The sequence below is a fragment of the Felis catus genome, chromosome C2 (assembly GCF_018350175.1).
Source record: "Felis catus isolate Fca126 chromosome C2, F.catus_Fca126_mat1.0, whole genome shotgun sequence".
Taxonomy (NCBI): Eukaryota; Metazoa; Chordata; class Mammalia; order Carnivora; family Felidae; genus Felis; species Felis catus.
In genome coordinates this window covers 129,472,557-129,480,752 of record NC_058376.1, presented here as the reverse complement: position 1 = coordinate 129,480,752, position 8,196 = coordinate 129,472,557, and the positions used below count along the sequence as shown (strand labels likewise).

At 43.6% G+C, this 8,196-nt stretch overlaps 1 protein-coding gene across 4 annotated transcripts in view; it reads left to right on the top strand.

Moving 5' to 3' along the window:
- Positions 1 to 202: 202 nt before the first annotated feature.
- TMEM108 (transmembrane protein 108) overlaps positions 203 to 8,196 on the top strand; it is a 366,501-nt gene continuing 358,507 nt past the window's right edge. For all 4 annotated transcript variants that reach the window (XM_019810692.2, XM_045037582.1, XM_003992115.4 and 1 more), the window contains exons 1-2: positions 203 to 352; positions 7,040 to 7,158. The gene's annotated coding sequence lies outside the window, so the exon portion shown is untranslated. The remainder of the gene's footprint in view (positions 353 to 7,039; positions 7,159 to 8,196) is intronic.

Sequence of the window (8,196 nt, the reverse complement as noted above, 5' to 3'; positions counted from 1 at the left end):
ATTGATGTATTAATTCATTCATTGGGCAAAAACAGCTCCGGAAAACAAATCCAGCCCTTTGTGCCCGCCTCGCACCGGCTCCGCACGGTAGCAACCGAACCCCCAGGGACATCGGAGCGGGTGTTGCCGAGGGCAATTTGGTGATTGGCTGGTCAGGCCACGTGATAGGCGGGGGGACTTTCCTGTAACCGGATTGGCTCTCGCGGACTCTGACGGCCAGTGTCGGGGCGGGCCTGAGCCGGGACGGAGAGGCGCGCGCGGGGGCGCGAAGGCACGAGAGCGCGAGTGCGCGTGCGCGAGCGGCGGGGCTTTCTCCGGAGCCGTCGGAGGGAGCCGGAGCGCTTCTCCTGAGGTAAGCGCAGCTGCGGGGCGGCCCTCTGCCCCTCAGCGGCTGGTGCGGACCAGCGGGTGGCCAGGGCAGGGCTGGGCGAGGTGGAGGGAGAAGTCTGGGGTCCGCCCTCCCCAGGAGCTCTGCTCCGGGTAGGATGCAGACTCGGGCTTAGCCATGCCCGTTGGTGCCTCGGTTTCCCTTTTTCCCTTTTCCTACCCTCCAAATGCACCTTCCCAGCCCCCTCACTATGGTGACGAGTCCGCCCGAGGGGAGTTGCCCACCTGGCAGCTTCGTCTGTGCCTTTGTTTCCCGCCTGGAGGGATGCTGGTATCGGCCCCCTCCCCAGGTAAAGAGTGAGTGTGGTGGGGCGGGGGCATCACGGACGCCGGACTTGGGCTGGGGCCTGGGAGAAGATGGCTTTAATGCAGTGGGACCTGTCACATGTGAGAAGGAAAGGGAAAAAAAAATGTGTCACTTTAGCCAAGCGGCGGGACTCGAACTAATCCGGCGGCGAGCAAGCCGAATTCCTAGCGCAGCTGTGCGGGCGGGGGTGGGGGGCTTGACCGGTGGACCGAGCCCAAGTGTTGCTGCTGGTAGAAGGCTCTCCGGACCTGCACGCCAGCTCGCACCCCAGAGTTGCATCGAAACTGAACGCTTTCAGCCTGCCGAGGGAACCTAGGTTTTCGTTAAGGGGTGAGAAAAAAATTTTAAAGCAGTTGGGCGCTGGTCTAAATAAGAGGTTACATTAAGGAATTACAGATACAGCGAAACTGATGACTGGTAAACTGTGAGGAGGGAAATGCCTGCAGTGAACTGCAGACCAGACCGTCACAGTGAGATTCTCCTTCAAGAAGATAGGGATTTGGTGTGTGTGTGTGTGTGGGGGGGGGGTGATTATCTCTGTAAACTGAGGTCTTTCTGGGCTGCTGGAGAGAGTAATTATTTTAAGCGTGTTAATGGCCTGTAGGGAGAAGGGAAGGCATGGTGTAAATTACACCTGTTCAGACCTCAATTCTTTGAAAAGTGCCTGTTTAAAGACCGTTTGGATGCCACAACGGTTTGTGTGTTGGGGCTGGAGGGATGTCTCCTTTAAGTCCTACTTGAAAAGGGGGGAGGCGGTTGTGTGCAACACATCTGGTTTCCTACTCCATTTCCCCAGACCTGTAATAGCAAGGCCATACTGTGCATCTTATGATGAAATATTAAAAGTCCCTTCAGTTTTCCACTAATTTGTTGGATGTATCTTGTAGTCTACTTGGTAAATGGCTCATCGGTCATTAGGATTTTTACCATATGCTGGAGTTTCACCGTGATCTATTTCGAACTTATTCTGGCCTGAGCTGGATGAGAATCTGTCTCCCTGACTCCTTGGAGACATGCCGTTTCAAAGCCCTTTCATTACTCTTACCTTCCCCCATGCAAAGTTTTGTTTCTTCAGGAAACAGTGCAATGCTTCGAACACCTAAGACTCGCATCACGCCTGTGAAGTGCCTGCACTTGCTAAGAAATCAATTTACTTGGCAAGTTAAAACAAATTGAAGAGGCAACACTTAAATTTGTTAGGGGAAATCAGGACATTTATCAGCTGCAGCACATCAACTTTTTGATGGTTGTCTGAGGTGAATGGAAGTAAAAGAGGTTGCTGCAAAGCTCTGGGGGAATGTAACAAATGACCCTAGTAAAGTGAGTATGGATCATCACCTGATAGATTGGAATATAAAGTATAATTAGTGGGAATAATTTGTCTGTTTGTTTTTTTTGTTTTTTTTGTTTTTTTTTTTTAGGTGGCATGTGATGGTGGGGAGAAGGAATTCTGAAGGTGGAGTGGGTGGTATAGTTTGAAAAGATGTGCTTTTATGCTTAGAAAAATGTCATTTATGTAAATCAGATAAAGGTCACACTATGTTTACATTTAGCCTTTGGCGGAGAGGCAGGGGTTTTAAAAAGGTAGAGAAACATTTATAGGCTTATCCTAGGGAAAAGAGGGAGATGGGCTGGCTTAGTTCATCTTGAGGGAAGCAGTGTGCCTCAGTGACCTGCAAGACAAGGTTTTATTTTCTGATTCAATGAAAGCCCACTAATGTTGCTTTCCACGCAACCACAAAATCATTTCATTTCTGTCATTTCTGTCCTCTGGGTCAGGAGCGGGGAGGATGGAGAGCAAATGAGAGAGATTAGAGTCCGACCTGCATACCTAAGCAATCGTGTCCTTTGCACAGGATCTGTGTCACGTTGTGTAAACATAAGAGCCTTCACATCGAGAGGGGTCTGAGCATCTTCCCTAAGACCTGTGCTACAAGATACAGCTGGATAACATTGCCACAGGTGGGGCATGGGTGAGATCATCTGATACAGAAGCACTGGAGGAAATGTTTAATTCAGTGAGGCTCCTGCTTGCCTTAGAGCCTTGAGGAGGCATTTCCAGGCAGAGCTCATTATTGGCTAGCCTGGCTGGGCTGTATATGGCTTCCACAGGACCTGCCTTTCGTGATGGAGACTCCTGTGGAGGTTCCGCTTCTCAGGTTGTAAGCATCAGTGAGGTTCGTTACATGCTCTAGAAAAGAAAGGCTCACAAAGACACAAATCTAGCCTGCCATTCTTTCAGGTCCTTGGCTCCTGTCACCCATAGGCTTCCAGAAATAAGTTGTGCCCTCCCTACCAGTAGATGGCACTGCTGTCTCTGGAATTCCTGGAGGAGATGAAACACAGAGCTGGCAAACCAATGGTGCGTCGCCTCCAGATTGTGAAAGGCTGTGTCAGCTGTCAAAAAGAATCTAAAAAAAAAAAGTTCTCAAGGCCAGAACTGTTTATATTAGGTGGGAATAATGTGTGTTACGGGGATTGAGGAATGGGTACAATTTGCTGGTGGTGTGTGGGAGAAAGGGCAGAGGGTAAACTGACAATTAAGCATTGTATCGTAGGTTTTAAAAGCTCTTGGCATACGTTTTGGTTAATTGAACGTGAGGTTGAAATTATGATTCAATCAAAATTCCCCAAAACTTAATAATTTCTAATTCTTTGCATATAAAGCTAGTTTACACACATGGATAGGACTATGGAAATAGACATGTAACTTTTAAACCTGATGAATATCCAGTAATTACATGCTGTAAAGATAGTGGTGAGAGTATTAGTTAAACAGTGGTGGTTAAGTTACTGTACTTCAGGGCTGTCCACAGAAGGTAGGTCAAAGTTATTCTGAATCAGTTTCTTCTAAAACTTAGAAATTCCTGACAAATATTTTAAGGTTTTCTTAGCTAGTGCTCTTCTTTCAAGATTACATTATTCCCAATCTTGAATTTTGGTTTTATTAACCTTATTAGCCAGGGTTCACTTATCCATTCCCCTGTTTTGAAATAGCTGTTCTTTCTTTGTTACTGATTGTTCTTTGAGATGGAGTTTGTAGCCATATTTGAAAGAGGAGAGTGCTGTTGACAGTGAGGTTATAACGTATATGGGAGCCTCCGTTTTGACCCTGCTTGAGCTGCAGGATGCTGCCTCTGGGTGTCATTACCCCAGTCACCTGCTTCCTCGTGCAGTTCCCTTCCTGTGGCTCAGCTTATCTGAGGTTTATTTCTGTCTCCAAGAGAGCTGATTAGCTGGTCTTTACTACCAATGCCGAATCCTGAAATCCTGCTGGTGCTAGATGGCGGTAGTCACAACAGTCTTTCGCTTCATTATGTGACCTCAAATAAATCTTTGCCTTTCTGAGCCTCTGTTTTCTTGCCCGATCACTGGGATTGCTGAGGTGGTGTGTGTCTATTAAAATCTCTTCCAGTCTTAAATTCTGTGGCACGGTGACTCCCGTAAGGTATTTCTGAAGCCTCTGAAAAATTCTCTTACAGAAGGTAATTTCATACTGTAAGCCTAGGGCAAAAAGAAATCTCACTAATACTTCTTCCCAGAGAAATGATTATGCATTGTGTTAAAATCCTAATAATTCAGAGTTGGAAGAAACCCTAAAGGTGGTTTAACTCAACTTTCTCATTTTATAGGCAGAGAGTTTGAAATAAGAACTAAGTGATAGAACTAGTTAGTGGTAGAGAACTAGGACCTGAGCTCAGACTCCTCTCCGTCTTCACTTCTTCAGTGTTGCCTTTCTCCACTTGCCATCAGGACTCAGAATATGCTGTGTCTACAGGGCTGGAGCCAAGAAAATTCTCTGAGTAATTCCTTAATGTGGCATTTTAAAGCCACAGCATGAATAACATTGAGTTGGGGTAGAAATTCAAGGTCAGGCTTTTCTTTGCAGCTGCTCTTTTCCTCACTGACTGATCCTCAGCAATATTCTTTATGTGCATCTTTGGGTTTTTAAAACTTTTTTGCATGCTGTTTCCTATAAGAAAAAACTTTCATCATCCTAGAAGAGTCACTCCCCATTATATAGTCTTATATTAGGTTCATGGAATTCTGAGTGCTCTGTGGAAAAAGTATTTCCGTATGATGGGCTTCTTTCATAATCTTATATATTTTATCTTATACATTTAGCACATTATTCTGAGAAGGAGTTTCTTAGGCTTCAATAGACTGTTAAGGCCAGGGGAGTGGGGAATGGAATCCATGGCACAAAAATAGGGTAAAAAGTCTAGAGTCTAGAGTAGGTTGTGGAAAATTGTCAGTATGAGAGAATATTTGAGGAGCTAAAGACACTACGGTGGATGAGGATTGGGGGCAGGGGGACAGGGTGGGTAGCATACAAAAGTAAACTTATGGAAGTTCTTAGAACATTTTACCTTTATTAACATGTTTAAAATTGCTCACTGAATGAAGATGCTAGTAGTATTTTGTTCATGTTAAATTAATAATGGATGTGCAAGTATTGATTTCCATTTATCATTGCTTTCCCAATAAGTACTCCCTCGTGATTTCACCAAGACACTTTGATATTCATGTTGCTTCATTGAAGATAACATGCATTGTAAGAGGGTTCTCTCCCCACCCACCCCACCCCTGCCTATCTGATTTGATTTCAAGATAGTCAGTACTTTTCTGACTTGTAACTTGGGGGTTTTTGACTCCTATTTTTCACTTCTGAAGTCCTATGTTTCACTATTTTTTACTATAAGCTCCTAGGACTCCCCATGATCTCAGAGGTTCAAAAATAACATACATGTCAGGGATTAAAAAAAAAAATCTTGAGATTCCTTTATTTATCTTTAGGGTTTATCATAGAAACTGCTGCTTCTTGGCTAATTATTTTTTTCTCTTTTCTATTTGCAGCCCCCAATTCTCTTTTGCTAATTGTTCCCCAAATAATAGTGACCCAGTCTGTATATATTGAAAATCTTTTTGTTTTTTGCCAGGGAGTATATAGAAGTTAATTTGTGTTCATATTTTGGACATGTGAAACATAACTTTGAAGATCACTACATTTGGAAGAACGTCTGCTTGAAAATCTCTTGATGTCTTTTCCGTGACACCTTGCCTACATTTAGTACCATGGTGATCCAGACTGGTGAATGCTACCTTCTGGTACCTTTTTGGGTATGGGCTAGAATAGTATCTGTTATTGCTTTAGCAGAAGAATAAAAATTACCCTTTGTTTCTCAGGTTATCAGTTGAGTTTATGTAATAATAGAAAAAAGTCAAAAATTTTTGCATTCTTTTTCCAGAACCCTAATTTATTGTGAGATTTGGGGGGCAGTATTGACATCTCTGAGTTTATTTCCTTTTCTGGAAAATAAGAGAGAACAGTGACCACTTAAATTCTTTTCATTTCCAAAATCCTGTGACTCTATGAAATTTTATATGGTACCTAGACTAAACCTATCCTAAAAGTGCTAGCTAGTTGGGAATTATAATCAAGTTAGTGCCAAGATAATTCTTGATATCTGCAAATTACTTTTTGGCTTACAAAAATACTCTTTCTTTATCTTCTTTTTACTTAAAGTGTAGTCAGAGAACAGCACTGGTATCATCGGGGAGTTTGTGGGAAATGCAGGTTCTCAGGCTTCATGCAGGACCTACTGAATTGGAATCTGCATTTCATCAAGGAGGCCAGGTGTTATGTGTGCATGTTAAAGTCTGGAAAGTGCTGCTTTGTCTCATTTTGAGTCTTACATTGACCCTGTGAGGAAGGAGGTATTTTACAGCTAAAATAACTAACAGGGAACCAAGATTCAGTTAACTAACTAAGCCAAGTGTCTTACCCAGAACTCTCTACACCAAACATAACACTGTCATCTTGGTTGGGCTGGAGCCAGCCCTTGTATGATGGATAGTAACTATTAGCTGCCCAGCAGCCAATGGCTTAGGTGTGGCTATGTTACTGATTGTAGCCACTAGAACCTGAATGGAAGTGCAATAGTGTTGCAATCCACTTATGGGGGGTGGGGGGTGGGGGGTGGGAAACACATAAAGAGAATGCCTATGTGAGCTTCCACGCTGTTTTCCATGCCTGACTGGTTGGAATGGAGAGGATTCTTAGGGCAAGCTTGGAAATTTAGTTTTAAAAAAGGTGGCAGGACATTCATTAGCCTTGGTGCCTGGATCACCACATGAGGGAGAGCCACTCCACCGACCTGTTCACCTGTTCAGTATGTATATGGGAACCAGAGATAAACTTTTATTGAGCTTGAGCCATTATATGTGTTTGCGTCTATATGTTGAACACTTAGGCTACTCACAAATTTACTTGAGCAGTGACTCTGGACTTGGAGTTATGGAACTTGTGGCCTAATTCATTCTTTTACTTTTTGTCTTGGGCAGTTGGTGATCGATCAGTGGTGATCCAATATGCAGAAGTGAGTGAGTGATGGAAAGCAGCAGAGCTGATGGGTTATGAGGATGTAAGTGTGTTTGAAGGCTCTCTCACCCTCTACTCCAGGGTAAGTCAAAGGCATTCTCTGCCATTTTCCTGGGTTTACTGTCATAGAGGCTCTGGTCTCAGTAGCCTCTTGGAGTCAGTACAATGAGGTACTCTGTGAAAGTTTCCCAAAGCCTATATTGATTCAACTAACAGACACCATGGAAATCAACAGTTATGAAGACAAAATTCAATAGGGTGATGGGATGGAAGTTGTGCATGGAAATATCTTAACGCAGGAATTTTCAGTGAGTTTGTATGGGGTGTGATTTACATGGGAGGAGCTGGTTGACCTTCCTGATAAATGCTGTAGAGAAGGGAACCAGGCCTAATGGCCTTTTTCTTATAGTTGTATCCTCATGTTCTGCTGCATATAGTTCTCTCTCCAAGCATCCTCTTCCATGGCTTATTGTGCTTAACTTTTCCTTCATTAATTTTTTTCCCCAGGAAGGAAACCACTCATCACAGAGTTGATGATTCCCACTTTGGGAAGTGGGAGATTCTCTCCTCTCTTTGCAGTACTAAGTATAATGGATACGGGCATTGGGAGCATTAAAATCAGAGCTGGCTTTGGATTTTCATTTGTGCTGAAGATTTTTAAGACCAGAGGGAGAAACATACTGTTTGGTGTGCCCTTCTCAGAGTACAGGTGGAGGTCCGGGAAGGATAAGTTGAAAGAACATCATAACTTTTCTGAGTTTCATGGCTTCAAGAGCTTAAACTAAAACCAGACTCCTTGAAGAGAAAAATCATAATTGATACAGATCTAAGCAGAGCTAAGGATGGTTAGCAAAGAGACAGGAGGTTAAAAAAAAAAAAAAAAAAGGTACTCAGCTGAAAAACTGGACGGAGGGTTGTTTTAAGCATCTCAGTTCAATACTGTGGAGCCTTTGGCAGATAATGTCCCATTACCCAGGCTCATACAAAGGGCAGCCAGAAAGACTGATGTCCTTCAGTGTCTCACGTGACTTAGTAATGAGTACAATTCACTGAACGAAATAGACAATTAGGGTCTGTAGATCTCTGGAGATTCCCATAAGCATATATCATTACTGCTCTG